General features: G+C 39.5%; 1 long non-coding RNA gene across 1 annotated transcript; it reads right to left on the reverse strand.

Moving 5' to 3' along the window:
• Positions 1-9,386: 9,386 nt before the first annotated feature.
• LOC117507557 lies at positions 9,387-18,041 on the reverse strand. Its single transcript, XR_004559748.1, has 3 exons — positions 18,031-18,041; positions 16,711-16,712; positions 9,387-9,543 (listed from the first exon to the last, which is right to left on the reverse strand). It is a non-coding gene; the product is annotated as an uncharacterized LOC117507557 (long non-coding RNA).
• Between the last annotated feature and the right edge of the window lie 3,129 nt (positions 18,042-21,170).

The following is a 21,170-nucleotide window of genomic DNA, read 5'->3' on the forward strand; positions in this document are numbered from 1 at the left end:
TTCTTTATTTATTTTATTGTGACAAACGAATGGAGAAAACAAAACCTGATTGCAGCACGGGCGAAGGGAATGACAAAACTACAGTTGTAATTATCAATTTCATTGTCTAAAATGATCACACCACATAAAGTTAAGCTCAGTGCTGCTCTGGCTCCAGGCTCTGGAGAAAAAGGCGAGCAACGCTTTCTTTGCGGTCAGCGCTGTGGCCACGGATCGTGCTCAATAGACCAGCAATCCCGCAAAAGCGGGATTTGTATTGATTATTATGTAGTATCATCAGGAAAGTGTTATTTATGTAACATATGCATTGATTTGTATAATGGCACTGTTTATCATGTTGATCAGTTTCATTTTTATGTGGATTCCAGTGCTGGTTCATTTTGGTGTATAATTTACGGCACCTCTCGACCTGGTGTATATTTTCAGCGCAGCGTACGCCAACGACCACACTGATAAATGCCAAGTAGCGCAGCCGTTTTGGCGTACACCCAATATACGCTCAAATATCGCCGTACGCACGTTGATACATGAGGCCCAGTGTGAGTATCATGATTGGGTATAAAAGGAGCATCCCCAAAAGTCTCAGCCGTTCACAAGCAAAGATGGGGCGAGGATCACCACTTTGTGAACAACTGCATGAAAAAACAGGGTAACACTTTATATTAACTGCAAGCTATAAAGCATTATTAAAGCATTTATAAAGTGTACGTAAATGTTTAAGTAACTACTTGTAAAACATTTACAAAGCTTTCGTTTTTATTAGTTACTCATTGGTAAGAACATAAATAGATGGCTTAATAATTATTAATAACAAAATATGTAATGTCTTTATACCATACCATACCCTTTATTTATATAGCACATTTCACAAACATAGTTTCCAAAGTGCTGTACAAAAACACACACACACACACACACACACACACACACACACACACACACACACACACACACACACACACACACACACACACACACACACACACACAGATCACACACTCACGCGGTGTTAAAAGCCAAAGCATAAAAATGGGTCTTTAGACGAGACTTAAAACACTCTACAGTGGGGGCTGTTCGGATGTTAAGGGTCAAATCATTCCACAGCTGAGGGCCCACCACAGAAAAAGCCCTGTCTCCCCTGGTTTTGAGTCTCGTCACAGGCACCACAAGCTGGACCTGGCCCTCGGACCGCAAAGCACGGGGAGGCTGATAAATTTGGAAGAGGTCCGAAATGTACGTCAGGGCCAGTCCATTCAAAGCTTTAAAAACAAACAATAGAATCTTAAAGTCAACTCTAAAACGAACTGGAAGCCAGTGCAGAGACGCCAAAACCGGAGTGATGTGCTCTCGCTTTCTGCTACCAGTTAAGAGATGTGCAGCAGAATTTTGGACCAGCTGTAAACGAGAACGTGCATTTTGGCTGATGCCGATAAAAAGTGCATTACAGTAGTCTAAACGAGAGGAGACAAAAGCGTGCATGACTTGTTCGAAAGCAAATGATAAAATCCAGATTTGACAACCGCATTTACCTGCTTGTCAAATTTAAAATCTTTGTCAATAATGACGCCGAGGTTGGTGACAGACTGTTTCACGTGCTGTTTAAGAAGGACAAGGATCCAGAAACATGTTCAAAGGGAACACCTCAAAAGTCTTGAAGAAAAACAGACAAACAGTGCAAAACATTTGGTATTTTATATTTTAATAAGAAAGGAAACTGGAATGTGGCATCATAGTCTGTCAGGAGAACAAAATGCAGATGAGGAAAAATCTAAACAACTGAACATTTACGGTTTAAAAATACAAGCAGCAGCCATGAATCCGGCAGAAAAGATGGCAATGCTGCTGTACATAAATCCACGGACCAGTCGAGCTCGTTCCTTCTGGAAGCTCTCCTCCTTCTCCTTAACTTTCTGCTCATGAAGTTCTTTTTGAGCTTCCAGTTCTTCTTTGGCCTGATCAGCTTGGGCCATCAGCAGTTTCTTGGTCATCTGTTTTTGGGCTTCCAGCATTTTCTGATAATGCTCCTCCTGGGCTGCCAGCATTCTGGTGTACTGCTCCTCCTGAGCATCCAAATTCTTCCTGCACTTTTCCTCAAATTGTGCCATACTCCTCTGGTAAGCCTCTGTGACTCCAGCCACCTCTTCCCTCATCCTCTGCATCCCAGCTTCCATGTCTGCGAGCTGCACTTGGTCTATTTGAGGATTCAGACCACGTGACTCAAAGGAAGATGTCTGAAAGAGATAAATAACAGAAAATTACATGGTTAATTGTTTACCTTCAAATTTACCTGCAGGTTTAGTTAAAAAAAAGATATTTGTCTTCATAGTCCATGCAGGTTTTCAGTCCCACTTCAGGGGACTAAACAACACCTACAATCCAGCCTCAGTATACCACAAAAATGTATGGTGGCCATCCCAGGGTGGCAGCTGTGTCCATGTAGGGGTCAGTGAAAGATTACAAAGGGATCAACATTTAAAATGCTTCATTCATATTGAAAAGTGAACCACATTATTTATCTGATCACAGGGATTCCAACAAGGGGTAGTTTGGACCATCTGTGACTAAATGTTATGGAGTTACCATGTTTGATCATTACTTTGGAGACCAAACATTCAACACAGTCAGAACTGTAACATTTATTAATCCATGGAATGAAAGACTCAGAGATTCTGCTTCCAGACAGCGCTCACAGTACCTTTACCTTTTGGTAAATGTTTGACAGAAAACACAGTCCAGGATAAACATAATGGACAACAAAATGAGCACAAACTTACCATTCTGTCCTTAGATGTTTTAAATATGTAGTGATGCTCTTTCAGTATTTGTTGTAGGTGGAAAATTTATTTTGTTGTTGTCTGCTCGCTGCTGTGGTCACAGTGAGGCCCTCAACTGTACAAACACTTGTGAAGTGCATTTATGTCCTTTGTGATGGGTTAAAGGTCACAGGACTTTATGACATATGATCCTTTGTTTTCATGGACTTTGTGACATCATCAGGTGACATCATCTTATGTGTATCACTAATGCTGATGGTGAAGAGCTTAAAAAACCCCAAATAAATCCAAATAAATGAAAGTTTTAAAAATCTGAGCTGTTTCCCTCATTAAATGATTGATCTTTTTTAAAATGGTTAATTTTATGTTAAACAATTTTGCTTTAGTTGTGAAATTTGTTGTAGATTGGTGTAATAAAAATGATTAAGTACTGGATAAATTTGGACTGTTGTCAGCACTAAAAGGTGACAGTGGGGTGGAATAGTGAACCTTTTGTTCATTTTCTCATAAAAGCACCAAATTTGTCACAAACATTCAAATTGACAGCATGTGTAGCAGGTGTAGTTCACTTTGTCTCCACTGGGGTTAAAAGGTTTGACTTTTCTCTTCCAGAAACGGTTCCTGTTTTAGAATTTAAATCCTCACAAGTTTTTCTCAGCGGTCTGTGTCTGTAGTTTAATGCAGCGTCTTTTAAACAGTCATGGAAGCTTTAGTCCTAGTTAGTTAAACTTGCTGACATGGAGTTTTTATTTTCCTTCACGGGTTTTATTGTCAAAGCTGTCAGGGACTCGATCTCTTACAAACTGTGGCCTGAATCCGGACTGGAAACGAACCCACTTCAGATCCAGACAGACAAACCGGGTCAACAATGGACAATGACGTCTTGAGGTCCAGAAAAGGTCGGTGTGACTTGAAGTAAGACTGGAGAAAGCTGGTAACGGTGACAGTTTTCTAAATCTAGCCAACGTACAGCGCAGTGCCAAACTCCATTAAGAAAATGTGTCAAATTTACATTTCTCGCATAAATTACTTAAAGTGCAGAAACAGTTTGATCTCTTTCAATAAACGTGAGTCAGCCTATTATTCTGCTTTGCCCTTTACACTGTACTCATAAGAATGTGACAATTATTAGCGTGAAAACAAACTATTTGATGAAGTCTTGAACGGTGACGCCACGTGTTGTTTGTTTTGGGTCGATGATTTAAAAAAATAAAGGTGTCAGACGGAGTTCTCTATCATATACTGATCAATCCAGTTATTGACTGTGCAAAGATCACAGCATCGTCGTTCAGTTTTTCCTCAAAAACAAAACACCTAAAGTGTAGTTTCCAGAACCCGACCACCCTGAGGAACACCAGAATTCAATGTGAAAGACTCAGAGATTCTGCTTCCAGACAGCACTCACAGTACCTTTACCTTTTGGTAAATGTTTGACAGAAAATACAGTCCAGGATAAACATAATGGAGAACAAAATGAGCACAAACTTACCATTCTGTCCTTAGATGTTTTAAATATGTTTTGACTTATGGTATGGAAATAGAAGACTTAACAGTATTCCCTGAAAACTCCCTTCTGTCTGATCATTTTTTAATAACATTTACATTTACCCTGATGGACTACCCTGCAGTGGGGAATAAGTTTCATTACACTAGAAGTCTTTCAGAAAGCGCTGTAACTAGGTTTAAGGATATGATTCCTTCTTTATGTTCTCTATTGTCATATACCAACACAGAGCAGAGTAGCTACCTAAACTCTGTAAGAGAGTTAGAGTATCTCGTCAATAGTTTTACATCCTCATTGAAGACAACTTTGGATGCTGTAGCTCCTCTGAAAAGAGAGCTTTAAATCAGAAGTGTCTGACTCCGTGGTATAACTCACAAACTCGTAGCTTAAAGCAGATAACCCGTAAGTTGGAGAGGAAATGGCGTCTCACTAATTTAGAAGATCTTCACTTAGCCTGGAAAAAGAGTTTGTTGCTCTATAAAAAAGCCCTCCGTAAAGCTAGGACATCTTTCTACTCATCACTAATTGAAGAAATAAGAACAACCTCAGGTTTCTTTTCAGCACTGTAGCCAGGCTGACAAAGAGTCAGAGCTCTATTGAGCTGAGTATTCCATTAACTTTAACTAGTAATGACTTCATGACTTTCTTTGCTAACAAAATTTTGACTATTAGAGAAAAAATTACTCATAACCATCCCAAAGATGTATCGTTATCTTTGGCTGCTTTCAGTGATGCCGGTATTTGGTTAGACTCTTTCTCTCCGATTGTTCTGTCTGAGTTATTTTCATTAGTTACTTCATCCAAACCATCAACATGTTTATTAGACCCCATTCCTGCCAGGCTGCTTAAGGAAGTCCTACCATTATTTAATGCTTCAATCTTAAATATGATCAACTTATCTTTGTTAGTTGGCTATGTACCACAGGCTTTTAAGGTGGCAGTAATTAAACCATTACTTAAAAAGCCATCACTTGACCCAGCTATTTTAGCTAATTATAGGCCAATCTCCAACCTTCCTTTTCTCTCAAAGATTCTTGAGAGGGTAGTTGTAAAACAGCTAACTGATCACCTGCAGAGGAATGGTCTATTTGAAGAGGTTCAGTCAGGTTTTAGAATTCATCATAGTACAGAAACAGCATTAGTGAAGGTTACAAATGATCTTCTTATGGCTTCGGACAGTGGACTTATCTCTGTGCTTGTTCTGTTGGACCTCAGTGCTGCTTTTGATACTGTTGACCATAAATTTTATTACAGAGATTAGAGCATGTCATAGGTATTAAAGGCACTGCGCTGCGGTGGTTTGAATCATATTTGTCTAATAGATTACAGTTTGTTCATGTAAATGGGGAATCTTCTTCACAGACTAAAGTTAATTATGGAGTTCCACAAGGTTCTGTGCTAGGACCAATTTTATTCACTTTATACATGCTTCCCTTAGGCAGTATTATTAGACGGTATTGCTTAAATTTTCATTGTTACGCAGATGATACCCAGCTTTATCTATCCATGAAGCCAGAGGACACACACCAATTAGCTAAACTGCAGGATTGTCTTACAGACATAAAGACATGGATGACCTCTAATTTCCTGCTCTTAAACTCAGATAAAACTGAAGTTATTGTACTTGGCCCCACAATCTTAGAAGCATGGTGTCTAACCAGATCTTTACTCTGGATGGCATTTCCCTGACCTCTAGTAATACTGTGAGAAATCTTGGAGTCATTTTTGATCAGGATATGTCATTCAAAGCGCATATTAAACAAATATGTAGGACTGGCCTTTTTGCATTTACGCAATATCTCTAAAATCAGAAAGGTCTTGTCTCAGAGTGATGCTGAAAAACTAATTCATGCATTTATTTCCTCTAGGCTGGACTATTGTAATTCTTTATTATCAGGTTGTCCTAAAAGTTCCCTAAAAAGCCTTCAGTTAATTCAAAATGCTGCAGCTAGAGTACTGACGGGGACTAGCAGGAGAGAGCATATCTCACCCGTGTTGGCCTCTCTTCATTGGCTTCCTGTTAATTCTAGAATAGAATTTAAAATTCTTCTTCTTACTTATAAGGTTTTGAATAATCAGGTCCCATCTTATCTTAGGGACCTCGTAGTACCATATCACCCTAATAGAGCGCTTCGCTCTCAGACTGCAGGCTTACTTGTAGTTCCTAGGGTTTGTAAGAGTAGAATGGGAGGCAGAGCCTTCAGCTTTCAGGCTCCTCTCCTGTGGAACCAGCTCCCAATTCAGATCAGGGAGACAGATACCCTCTCTACTTTTAAGATTAGGCTTAAAACTTTCCTTTTCGCTAAGGCTTATAGTTAGGGCTGGATCGGGTGACCCTGGACTATCCCTTGGTTATGCTGCTTTAGACGTAGACTGTGGGGGGGTTCCCATGATGCACTGTTTCTTTCTCTTTTTGCTCTGTATGCATCACTCTGCATTTAATCATTAGTGATCGATCTCTGCCCCCCTCCACAGCATGTCTTTTTCCTGGTTCTTTCCCTCAGCCCCAACCAGTCTCAGCAGAAGACTGCCCCTCCCTGAGCCTGGTTCTGCTGGAGGTTTCTTCCTGTTAAGAGGGAGTTTTTCCTTCCCACTGTTGCCAAGTGCTTGCTCACAGGGGGTCGTTTTGACCGTTGGGGTTTTTCATAATTATTGTATGGCCTTGCCTTACAATATAAAGCGTCTTGGGGCAACTGTTTGTTGTGATTTGGCGCTATATAAAAAAAAAGTTGATTGATTGATTGATATGTAGTGATGTTCTTTCAGTATTTGTTGTAGGTAAAAATGAATTTTGTTGTTGTCTGCTCGCTGCTGTGGCCACAGTGATGCCCTCAACAACCCATTGATTGGTTCTGTGAAGATCACAGCATCATCTTGGTCAGGGTGGTTCAAACTGTCCTTGCCAACAAAAGCACTTAGACTGCTGGTTTCCACGACCCAACCAATGTCACAGTCCAGACACGCTTTGAACAGAACACATCCTTGAGGAATGCCAGTATTCAGTGAAAAAGATTTCTAGACTCGTCTTCCACACAGCACTCACAGTACCTTTACCTTTTTGGTAAATACTTGGCAGAAAATACAGTCCACAATAAACACCATGAAAAACCTACCAGTCTGTCCTTAGATATTTAAAATCTGCAGTGATGCTCTTTGAAGATTTATTAGAGGTGGAGAATTAATTTTGTGTTATCTGTCCAGTGTTGAGGTCAGAATGATGCTGTCAGCTGTACAAACACCTATAAAGTGTGACTGTGTCCAGTACTTTGCTGATGCACTTTTGGTAGCAATTACAGCCTCAAGTCTTCCTGAATATGATGCCACAAGCTTAGTGCACCTATCTTTGGGCAGTTTGGCAGTTTGGTCCATTCCTCTTTGCAGCACCTCTCAAGCTCCATCAGGTTGGATGTGGAGCGTCTGTGCACAGACATTTTCAGATCTCTCCAGAGATGTTCAGTCAGATTCAGGTCTGGGCTCTGGCTGGGCCACTCAAGGACATTCACAGAGTTGTCCTGAAGCCACTCCTTTGATATCTTGGCTGTGTGTTTAGGGTCATTGTCCTGCTGAAAGATGAACCGTTGTCCCAGTCTGAGGTCAAGAGCGCTCTGGAGCAGGTTTACATCCAGGATGTCTCTGTACATTGCTGCATTCATCTTCCCTCAATCCTGACTAGTCTCCCAGTTCCTGCTGCTTCAACAAAAAATACAAAACACTGAAGTCAAAATCTTTTTATTTACTTTTTCTCAAACAAGAGTTGAAAGTTGCAGTATTTAGCAACAAAACGTGTTATTTACTTGTTTTGTTTTTTTTTACAAAGAAATAGAAATTTCTTACAAATACCTAAAGAAAGAGAGTACTGTAGAGTTCAATTAAGTGTCTAATGTCGGAAACTGTGTGTAATGTTCTGCAACAATGGTGTTGAAGAATTGCAAACAAAATGCAAAGCAGAAAATGTCTTTAAGGTTTTTTCACTTTGTGTTTTAACTATTATTCGGAAAAGATTTGGATTTGACATTTTCCTCTAAACATTTGCTTTTTGTGTTTAAGCAGTTGGCAAAAACTGTAAAAACATACACAATCCATCTAAAAAGCGTGAAAATATTGCCTGAAGTTAATGTTCAACCCCCCAGTGCTCAGTATAGAATATTTAAAAGATACAATATTGAAAATAAACCAAGACTGAGCAAATATATGATGAAAATACACATTCCATCTTGAAAACGGAAGTGGTTGATATCTTTTTTGCAAAAAGTGGACCAGGAAGTACCATTGTGCCAACTTTGGTGTTTATATCATAAAATGAAAGATTCTTATGATAAACGAATTTGTTTTCTGCACTAAAATATGTTTTTTTTTTTCTTTTAAATGTGATGTTTGAATTTTAAATCTGACCCACAGTGTTCACAATTATGATGGATTTCTGATTGATTAGGTCATCCTGATTATGAATGCACGTACAGATATGAATGATGCAATAAAGTCATGTGACACCTCTGGGTTTAGCGGTTTGATGGCAGTCACCTGAAAACGCCTGCTGGTGTTACTCCTCCTGGCATTGGGATAAAACACGCTGACTTTATTCTGAAGTCATGAGCTGAATCTTCTTTTGCAGCTCCACAGAAAATCAGTAAGCAATTCTTCTGCACTCAGAGTTTTGCTCCTTGTCATACTGACTTCTCCTCCCTGACGCCTTTGGTCCGTCTGTGTAATGAGCCGTGTGGACTGACGCCGTCTTAAGCCGCCTCTCTCCTAATGAGGCCAACCCCAGTCATTTGGAAGTCAGCTGCTAAACACCCTCCAGTTTGAGGAACAAAAGGCGTCACAGCGGCGGCTGCAGACCTTTGCGCGACGTCCTTTGCCGGCACCCCCCCAAAGGCAGTGGTGTGCAGAGTTCCGATAATCCGATAACAGATAATTATCAAAGATAACGTTTTCATTATCGGATTATCTTTTCAGATAAGTTTTAAAACCATTATCGGACCAAATATCTTCCGATATATTTAGTTCCGATAACTTTCAGCCCGATAACATTTTTTTTTGATGGTGAAGTGAGTAAGGTTTAATAGTCAAAAAGGTTTGTAAACAGCTAAAATAGTTCCTGGCTCCAGGCTGTCTGCAACAGTCAGGCCGCTGTCAGAGGAGCTCAGAAGGGGGACGGCACTCTCACTGTGCCTTCACTGCACGTGCGTCATTTCAGTGCTTCAGCAACAGTTCATAGATTATTGCCTCGTTTCTGCTTAAAACTGCGCTCCAGTCATCATCTATCTCAGCGACAGTTATCTGAAGCTTTTGTACAACATTCAATTCCACATAAATTCATAATAACAGACGTGAGCGCTCTCACAGCCTGACAGAGTTGTAAATTTTACCAGTCACATTGAACGCAACATGGGTAACGTTATACAGAGATAAACTGTGACTACTGCGATTTACTTTTTTTTTTTATAGAAATGGTCTTTAACATACATTATATCAATAGATAAAAACAAAATTACAAAATAAAAACTTCACTGTGCTCTGCGCATGCTCTGACTGGCTGTTGCTGGCTGATGACGTCAACATTAGAAGCCGCGTGCTCAGTAACTAGTCTTGCAGCGTGCGTTGCATTTCGGACGTGACTAGTAGTGAGTGAACAAGCGAGCCAGCATTATTGCTTTTCTGAGTTTACAGTGTTTTTTGGAAAATGAGTGAGGAAAACATTGTTTGTGTTCCACGGCCTGAGGATGACGTCCAGGAGGAGCCTGGATCGAGTGGGGAGGTATCTGGAGCAGCTCAAGCTGAGGCCCAGGCCTGCCACGAGGTCCAGAACCCGTGGCGTCACCTGGAGGATTTCTTTGTCTTCCAATCAGTGGACAAGAAGAACGCTAACATCCTTTTTTCCAGTATGTCCTGTGTCAGCCAGAGGAGATAACAATTAAGGGACCCAACCAGCCTTTGCAATTTAAAGTCCCACGTGAAGATGAACCACCCAGGCCATGCAATCCAATTTGAAGAAAGGATCAAGACCGGCTCTTCACGTGGGAAACAGAGGCGTTCGTCAGCTAGCAGCAAACAGTCTTCATGTGGTCAGCCACCCGCAAAACAAAGTCAGCTATTCCAGCTTACTATTCAGGGGGCCTTTGCTCAGTCGGCTGCTGGCGCTGACATCCGCCAGTCTGGTGGACTCTAAGATCGTGGACCTCTTCGTATGCAACATGCTGCCGCTGCATGTTGTGGAGTCCCCCAAGTTCGTCAGTTTGGTCAAGACCTTGAACCCCAGCAAAACATCGATATCCCGCCGCACCCTGGGGAGGAAGATCTTGACCAGCCATAAACAGCTGGAGGAGTATCTTATAAGGTATTTTTGGCAAAACAAAGTGTATTTGTATTTAGATTTGAAATTCAAGTAGAAGCTTGTTTAAAAGTACATGATGATGAAAGTGAAATTGTAAAAGATACTAAATTTCTTAGTTATTGATGTTAAATTAATTTGGAAAACACACTTAAATTATGTTAAATCCAAAATGTCAAAATCCATTGCAATTCTGTACTGAGTCCAAATAAGCACTTTTATTCAATTGTTTGGCCTTTGTTTTGCTATAAATTGAGCCAGATACTGACCTCTCTCTCTCTCTCTCTCTCTCTCTCTCTCTCTCCTAGCCTGTGATTGGTTGGTGGTTGAGACGCTGACGTCAGCGTTAGTGGGCCTCACTTTGGGCAAGTTTGGGAGTGTACGTGGCGCGAGCACTGCTGTCCTATTGGTCGTTTGGGAGCGGGAACGCTCACTCCAAAATGGTGGCCACTGGCCAGTATCTGGGGCGGTTGTCAGTCTGATGTATTCGAAGCAGAAGCGCCATCTGGTGTTCAAGAGATAAAACTTCAGCCACTGGGTCAGTCTGCTCCATTTCGTGATCAGCCCCCATTTTGCTCCATTAGCAGGGGCGTCACTAGGTTTTAAGGACAGGGGAGGCTTAGCCCCCTGGACAGGCACAGGATGGTGAGCAAACCAGTGGTGTCTCTGGTTGAAACAAGACTTTTTTCGTGTGTGTGTGTGTGTGTGTGTGTTTGTGTTTTTTTTAATTGTTTTTTTTTGTAATGAGTAACGGCGCATAGAAAATGTATCGTAGTAGAAGTTTGCAATTAAGGTCGGAAATGTAGTGAAGTAAAAGTGAAAGTAAGCTGAATTAAAAAAAAAGTAAAGTACGAAGTCTCCCAAAACGTACATAAGTAGTGAAGTATTTTTACTTCGTTACTATACAACACTGAAACTATCTACTAACTATCTATACTATGTTTGATGTTTTTGCCAAACACTCTACATGGGAAGCAGAAAGCTGAATCCTGGTTGGCTGAATATTCTAACCAGTTGTGCTTTTCAAACCAGCTGTGGTGAAATGCTCGCTTCTGTGTACCAAAACTATCTTGTGGGTAGTTCTTCAGCTTTACCTGTCTGGCCCTGTGTCTTTATCACCTAAATCAAACCCTGTAGTGTAGTGAGTTGCTGCAGCTGCTTGATAACTTTCTTGGTCTGTTTGCTCTCATTCTCTCTCTGTAATGTCTTGATCTTCCTCTGCCTCTTGATCCATCTCTGGATCCACTTGCTCTCTGACTTGACCTTACCTGTTGATCTTTTTCTCCCTCAGCATCTTCTTCTGCCTGGTCCTTCAAGATACATTGAAACACCATGAATTGAATTAATAACTGATCAGCATCCAGGCTAATGCCATGACTTTCACTCACAACACAATAATTGTTTGCTCCCAAATGTTTTGAAGTTGCATAGATTACATTTTGGGCATATGTGACTAAAATGGTTGCGATTTCAAGCCCTGGAAAAAAATTACTTAGTTAACTGAATTAAAGTAATATTAATGTACTCTACTACTAATATTACTAATATTTAGGTCAGGCAAATTTGGCTTTAAAAAAAAATAAATAAATAAATATATATATATATATATATATATATATATATATATATATATATATATATATATATATATAAAATCTGGCTCACAATATGCTAAACCGTTATATTACACCTGAGGTACTTTATGAATGTGTTTATTAAATATGGATTGTTGAATAGAAATGTTTGTTATTGTTAACACTAATGTAAATAATGTATATATAGTATGCAATTTGAGTGTATTTTGTTGCGCATAAAATAAAGAAAAATTGAAAAGAAGTTTGGAAAATCCACTTTTTTTCATCACATATTATAACACAATTGGCCCTCACTTTTTCAACCAGGTCATATTTTTTTCAAACCAACCTCAAGGCAGTTGCATTGTGCGTTCCATGAAATGAAAAATTAAAAGTAAATAAAAGGCCCTTGAGTCAATTTTAAGTACACAAAAATTAAATTAAAAATGACCCTTGCGGATGTTACGCCGTCTGTCAAAACCAAGTGGGAGATATAGATGGTTAAAAGTCACATAAACTATAGCTAACATTTACACTTAGATGGGCATTCTACTTTGAAATATGTATTCTGCGATATACATTGTCAATTTGTATAAAAGATACACATATTAAGAAATTATAACAAGTTGAAAACAACCTGAGAATTGTCCGTCAAAATTAACATCTGCAAGGGTCCATACTCTTATTAATTTCACTTTTCCATAATGGAAAAGTGAAATTTTTAAAGTTAATAGTTAATGAGTTATCTTGAGCTTTGTGGTTTATGAAAGAAATATATGTGTACTACAATTTCAAACTAGTTTGCAATAAAAACATGTAACTTGAAAAATTGACCTTTTCATAACAGTTCAGCATATTGTGAGCCATAAAGTTAACATAACGGTTTGAGTGCACAGAACAGTTGTCTCTTTTATAGTGTTAGTAAAGAAATGAAATTTGGTTTTTTTTTTTATGCATTTTAACCTGTAAAGTGAGTTGTGAGAGCTGCAAAAAAATCTGATTTCCAGTGGGTGTGTTGTTTAAGGGACCATTTTATCTCCACGTGAGATCTACATTAAATTGCTTTCTTTGGTTAGGTCTGGTGATGTGGAGATCGAGCACCTTTGACCACAAATTTATTTTTGCTGTCAACATTGTTACAGGTATGTGAATGTGTTTAAGTTCTGTTCATAATATGCACTGTTTTAAGGTTTATTTCTGTCAGTGACTTTAGATGTGGGGTTGTCACTATTGTCATGGTTATTCATAAGTGTTTACTTTGGAGGGGATCCATTTTCATTTATTTATTTATTTATTTTGTTAGATCCTGTGGTGCTAAACGTAGCATGTGGACATCGCACAGTTTTAGAACTTTCAAGTTTTTAAAAGAAGAATTTCGCAGCATGTCTGTGTCACGGAGCGACATCAGACAGAGCGAAGATGGCGAGAAAGACGTTTTGAAAAGGTGCGATAAGGACAAGAATCCGTGGAATTGTTGCTGGCTTCATCAACACACCTGAAAGATAAACGGGAAAAGTGAACTGGTAAGAATTTTTTTCTCTCTCTGGAAAATAAACATTGTGCTGTTCAAACAGGATTTCAGAAAAGATTATGTGCCTTTTTTCTTTCATTAATCAAGACTTTCTTTCACTGAAAAAAAAAGAGGTGGCTTTGAATGAATTTAGGCTACATGAATTTACACAACAATGTAAATTAGTTTTATTAATGTAGACTTTGTTGTGTGTTGGGGGGGTTTGGCTGGACATTTGGGTGTTCTTTTCTTTTCTTTGCTCTCCAGGTGGTATGCAAACTGATTTATTGTCTGTGGAGAAGGTGCTGGCAGAAGAGTCCTTCACCCTCATCAACGTAATGTGCAGCACCTGTGGATGATGCTCACGTGCAACCTTAAAGACTTTCAGCTGAAGCAGATAATGAGATGGCATTCTGCATTTAAGCCATGTGTGATTCAAGCAGAATTGCCAGGAACTCGACCTTGTGATGTTCGTTTGTGAGACGCTGAGGACCGCGCCTGGGTTTGACACATCGTGCCTGTGAAGGAGGACGGGTGAGGGACACACGCTGTCAGCACACATCAGAGGTGATTGATTGTCTGAATAATTGTTAACAGTAACTTGGTATTTTGTTACGCAGTATATTTGAACATTGATGATAATTGTGCAGCTCGCTTCTCACTGCCGTGGCGTGCGGACTGATGATCCTCCACCTGTTGTGAGAAGCTGCTCATTTACATAAAGTTTAAATTCAGACCTGAATGTGTTGCTGATAGTGTGTGCCTTTGAAGGATATTAGTTGTAGCTGCTGACTTACCTCACCTTTTCTATCCTTCGCAGAGTCGGTTTGTCGTGTCCACCTGGGGGGTGTTTGGCGGTAAACGTGGGTCCAGAAGTGTTGGGCTTCGATCCTTTTGGGCGCTGGAGAGCGTGCCGTCCTTCACTCCGCCAGACTGACACAGTTTTAGTTTGTACACTTTGTATTTCACAAAAGGGGAAAAAAATTAAATTGTTTTGTTATTGGAACCGCTTTCTGGTTGTTTTAGCGCTGGGTTCTGTCAGACGCAGGTCCGCTCCTCAATCCGCGTCGACACATAACAGACTTTTTTCATGGGAAAAAAGACATTGTGGCTTTGAGTGGATTCACAGGAATGTGAATCCACTCAACTATTTAAGTTAATAATGAGAGGTTATATGATTATTTATTTACACTCATATTCTAGCCACATTATATTGAATCTGTCAGCACTTTTTGTAAAAAAAAAATAATAATAATAATAATAGTAATAAACACCAAATTATTTAGGGGGGCTTAAAAATATTTTAGGGGTGCTTCAGCCCCCCGAAAATAGGCCTAATGACGCCACTGGTCTTCATCCCTCCCAGTGTGGTGATTTTATAAAAATAATAATAATAATAATGACTTGGATTTATAGAGCACTTTTCAAGACACACAAACAAAGTTGCATTATTCATTTAAGCCCTGATCCCACCGAATATGAAGGATGAATAATAAGCCACGTAGCATTTTTTTTTTCTTTTTTTGGTACGAGTCCAGTTATTCAACAATCGTGGGAGATTAGTGACTCTGAGAGGCTCTTAGAGGCAGAATATTCAGCTAAAAAGGCTCATCTCTGAGCGTGGCGTACACAAACAGCGTGGGGCAGTTTGTGTAGCAGGTATTATGAGGAAAAATGAGGATTTTAGAGGCATGTTGTGGTGAGGACAAGGCTGTTAAAAGCCCATTACCCGAGCACCTGGTGGCTACGAGGCCAGGACAGGCTATTTTGGCTCAGCCCTCATGCGCACTACATTTCCACCTCCTTTGTTCGCCAGACGCTGTATATAAAATAACTATTTTGTTGCGGACTAATCATTTTCTGTCAGAGTTTGGCAGTTAAAAACACCTCTAATCTCTTCTGGAATCAAAAAGGACTGTTTCATCTGGACCCTGTTTTTCCTGTCTCTGTTGTGGTTCGGTCAGTGTTGGGGTTCTGGTCTCCTCTTTGTTAATCTGTTACCAGCTCTGATCTGTCTTCTTCCATCTCTTTAGGTTATCTTTATATTTCCCAGCCTCTTGTCTTGTATCACCCATTTTCAGTGGTGGGCACACTTCCGATAATCCGATAACAGATAATTATCGAAGATAATGTTTTCATTACCGGATTATCTTTTTAGATAAATTTAAAAACCATCATCAGCCTAATTATCTTCTGTTGAATTACCGTCCGATAACTTTTAGACCGATAACATACTAAACTAAGCTGAACAGTGAAAAACATTTTTCAAACTATTAAAGCTGTTGAGACCTACCTGTTAAAAGTTTCCTAAGAGACATATTGTTCCACCCTCTACAAACAGAAACCACTCTATCATCTAAAAACAAAGGCGAACTGGCGAACAAAAAAAAAAAAAGCCATCACCTTTAACACCATACTAATATAACAGCAATGTCACCAAGTCATCCAGACGCATACATGTTTAACTTATGGTTCAAATTTTAACCACTCATTTTAGACAAGTTATTTAAAATTATTGTCATGTCTGAAGTTTATATAGTGAAAATATCAGATATATGTTTTCGTTTTAAAGTAATGTGCTAATTTTTAAGGTTTTGTGAGCACATGCTGTGCCAGGCAGCAATGCATTATGGGTAGCATAAAGTAATCTCAGACGTTCACGACAGGACAAATGCATTTCAGACACTCTGTTCAGGGTCCACAGATAACAGCATTAAACTCTAGTGCCTAAAACTCTCGTGAATATATTTTCTGGGTTTATAGACGTTAATGTATTTGCGTTTGTTAAATTCCACACATCTTAAATGTAGCAGACACGGATTATCTGGAATTTTGTTTGACATTTTTTCAAGGCCGCTACTGCCATCTACTGGCCAGGAGTGTTCATGGCAGTATTAAACGTCTGGGTACATGGCTGCTCTCAAAGTGTTGGTATTGTCCATTGTCCAGGCGCTTTTTGTGTGCATATATATTTGTTAACTTTGTATTCTAAAACTACGGTTAGAAGTAATTCCGACTCCTTATCGGTCCACACGAACGAGGTTGGCGCCATGTTTTTAGTTTTTGTGGAAGTGACGACAAGAGAATAAGGCTCCTGATTGGATAGAATTTTAATCAGTACCGCCACCCAAAGGTTTGGCAGACTAATTACAACACATTTATACGATTCGATGTGGATGGATTTTTTTTTAAGGGTAAGATATTCGGTTTTACAAATACCCGACAACGTGTGTACATGGCCTTATGTCTGTGAAAGGCACTATATAAATAAATTTACTTACTAATGCAGGGGTGGGGGCCAAGTGGTTAATGCGCTTGGTTTCAGTTCAGAAGGTTCCGGGTTCAAATCCCACCCCTGCCACATTTCTCCATGTAATGTGGAGTTGTGTCAGGAAGGGCATCCGGCGTAAAACTTGTGCCAATTCAACATGCAGATCCACCTTGGATTTGCTGTGGTGACCCCAAGTGCAAACAAGGGAGCAGTCGAAGGGACTTACTACTTACTTACTTACTAATATTGAGTGCACGTTTTACAACATCATAAAAATTTTAAAACATGCAATTGCGATGACACTTCCAGGGCTCTGTAAAAATGCCTGTTTTTACAAAGAAAAATGGAATATTTTACAAAAGCACATTTATCTTTAAACCAACACATGACACACGTCACATTAACATGTTGGTTTACATAATGGATTACTGAACCAATCACTGTTTAGCACTTTTACCCAGAATGCTTTGTGGTCTGTTTGTTACAAAACCTCAGAATTAGTGCCTTATTCAACATTAAAAGATATATGTTATATTTTAACTTTGTACAAATGACAGAATTGACATTAATGGAGTTATTCTATCAGTATTTAAAAAAAAACCATAAGTTAGTATGACTTTATTTTTCAAGACCTCCGCCTGACCGGCGTGTTGAAATTGATAGAGAGGTGGTCTCATGGTTGTTCTTGGTGTGGCTCTGTGGTGGGAGCGCTGTTGTAAATAAGAGCTTCCAGCAGGGGCAGAATGTTGAAAGAAAAAATAATTATGATTAGTAAACAGTTGATATATCTGTATTGTTTCCTGCAGGGCACAGCATGGTCAAACATTCTTGCTTATTCTTCAGATATTTTTGTGTTAAAAATCAATTTCAGCTCTTTAGTAACTCCAAATGTCCAATAAACACCGGAATTTATCGGTTATTTATTATCTGTAACTTCCGATACATTTTTGGGTGGTTTATCTTTATCAAAGATAACTTTTCAGTTATCTGTTATTGAAGTTAATTTTTTGGTTATCTGTGCCCACCACTGCCCATTTTCTGGTCTAACATTCTTTGCATTTCCCACCTTTTGTCTGTCTCAGTAGTTTTTGTCATTTTCTTCTCAGTCATTTCCAGCTCTATCACTCCTTGTCAGTTTCACCCTTTTTCTTGTCTTCTATTCTTTGCATTGGCCCTTTATTACCTTTCAGTGTTTAGCACTCTCTGCTTCCCTCTAGTGACCCTTTATCTCCTCACAGTTCTTAGTCTGTCTTTGCTTTACCTCTATCTAGTGCTCATTTTTGTCCCTACACATAATTAGGCATCATTTACACCTTGGTTGGTCTGCACCTGTATCTGATGAGACATGCTACTTAAAGTGACTCTGGCTTTTCTTCAGTGCAGGTCCACTGTCTCTGTTTGATTGTCTGTGCGTGAAAGGTTAGCACTTTGCAGCCTGAGTGCTTCCTGTCCTCTGTCTCCTGGGATCATGTTTGGGGCGTGACTAAATATTGGTTTGCACTTTGGATCTTAATTCACTCTTTAACAAGAAAGACTTTTTGTTGGAAATTGGTTTTGAATGAGAATACTGATATCTGTTTGAACATTATTTTGTATACCAGAAATACTCTTGGTTCACTTTGGTGGTTCATTTTGGAAATATACTCCAAGCAGCAAAGATATTCATTGGCTCTGTTTATTCTGTTTGGTACTCACTCTTTTATGTAAAGACTTTTTAGCGCACTCCCCTTTACAGGAAGGGGGCCCCTGTTCTGGTGACCATTCCCCTGGAGCTTCTACCAGCAGTGCAGTTGTATTCCTCCGTTGCCCTCACCAGGATTTGGAAGAGGACTCCTGACTCTGAGTTTTGTTACCACATGATGTGCTTGACTGGTTTCTTATCACTAATAAAACTGTGCTTTAACGCCACTCTCATCGCCTCGGCTGTCCTGCATCTAGGGGTTCCCCTTGTCCCTTGGTTCACCTCCTCCCGACCATAACAGTCTCTCTTGTGTGCTGAGGTGGAGAATGCATTTGGAACAGCTTAAAAGGTAAGTATTTATAATAATTTTATTGTAATAGCTTGGTAAAACAGTTGCATGTTCATTCCTTCTTTATAAGCAGCTGTAAAAGTATGTTTATGATAGATTTAACATCTTGTTAAATCTATAATGGATCAGATGAACTCCACTGTGTGCACACTAATGCAATGACTCGTACTCAAGACGAGCATTTACGCAAAATGCAAGCACATTAAAGAGTGATTTTGCAGTCAAATAATGAATGAAAACAAAGTTAAAAGTTGGATCACGGTATCAAAATGACTGTAAACCCACAGAAGAAATAATGCCAGCAAGAAGAAGCACAGAGGTGACTGTCCAGGAACCTGTAGTTTGGTTCGGTTTGCAGTCTGGTGCACGGATGCGCACACCGGCCAGACTGTACAGAAGCATCTTTTTTTTGGACTGCATTTTAAAAAATGTGACATCTTGAATGGATGCTGTGAATTGAAAACCCACACTTTAAAGGGACAAAGTGTGGGAGGGCTGGAGGTTTGGCCCAAGCCCATGCCTAAACGTGCACCGTCACATTACATGGAGCTACATGGATCATATGTGGCTTGCCGTGGATTATATGTGGCGACACGGGCCATTCGAGGCTAGACGGGGCTCAAATGACAGATCAGCCATGACTTTCTAGACACTGATACCTAGCACATGTGAGGTACAGAGAGGCACATAGTAGGTGATACGTGACGGCTATTAAAGCCGTAGGTGATAGCCGTGATACGCTTACTATTAAACCACCTGATTGACAATAAAAAACCAAGATACATAACATTCCTGGATGTGACCAAAGCATATGATAAAGCCTGGGCAGATGCCCTGATGTACACTCTCTACAAAACGGACTAAGAGATAAAATATGGCTAAAAATAAAGGAGCTCGACTAAAACCTGAAAGCCTCAATAATGACCAGATATGGACTTACAAGACAAATACAGATCAAAGACAGCATCAGACAAGGAGGAGTTTTGTCAGTCATAATGTACGCACTACTAATAGACGAAATAGGCAAAGAGATCCTGAATAACAACCTTGGAATAGAGACAGGTACAGGAGAAAAAAATAGGATGCCTACTATGGATGGACGACATAGCCCTCATATCAGAGACAGCCAAGGAAATGCAAACAATGCTAAACATAACAAACGATCTAGCAAATAGGTACCACATAGAATTTGGGGAAGAAAAAAGCAAAGTTATGGTGATGGGGAAACCAAAAGATGATACAAATTTCTACATAGGACCCAAGAAACTGGAAAAATGTGTAAATTACAAATACCTAGGGAAAAATAATCAACAATAACAACAATCACACCGACCAAATAGAAGAAGCAAAAAAGAAAGAAGGAGCCTTACAAACCATCCTACAAATAGCAGGAAGCCCAGATCTAAAAGGAATAGAAATGAGAGTTATCTGGCAACTAGTGGAATCATGCATAATCCCAATAATTGTGTACGCAGGAGAATCAGTGGCAACAACAAAAAAGGAGGGAAAAATGAGGAACCAAATCTTGGACAATATATTAAATCGGTTCCTAATACTACCAACAACAGCACTGAGAGAAATCATGTATGCGGAAACAGGGCTCGGATATAGACCATATAATACAAAAAACAAGGTCAACTTCCAAAAAAGGATCAATACAGTAGGATCAGACCTAATGAAAAGCATAATCAACAACAACAGTAAACCATGGAAAAGGGAAGGCAACAAGATTAGGGAAATACTGCAAATAATGGATCAAACAAGCAAAGGAGATATATAAAGGAAAATAGGTGAACAGCTAATGAAGAATATCAAAGAACAAGGAGAGATCAAAGGTAAAACATTACATTGAAAACGTAAAAATGTTGGAAATAGGAAAAAGGAAACCCTACCTGGACAAACTAAACAGGATGGAAGCACATAGCATCATGATGGCAAGAACAAGAATGCTGGCAGTAAAATGCAACTATAGGAATAAATATGCCAATGTATCCTGTAGGTTCTGCAATGCTTGAGGAGGAAACCCAAAAACATATACTAGAAGAATACCAGCAAATCAATAGGCAAGAGTACCCGAAAGTAACAACTGAGGATATCTTTGAAGAAGATGCAACCAAACTAAGAGAAACTGCAAAAGCTCTTACACGGATCAAAGAAAATCTAAAATACTAATGTG

Source organism: Thalassophryne amazonica, chromosome 3, assembly GCF_902500255.1.
Source record: "Thalassophryne amazonica chromosome 3, fThaAma1.1, whole genome shotgun sequence".
NCBI classification, from domain to species: Eukaryota; Metazoa; Chordata; class Actinopteri; order Batrachoidiformes; family Batrachoididae; genus Thalassophryne; species Thalassophryne amazonica.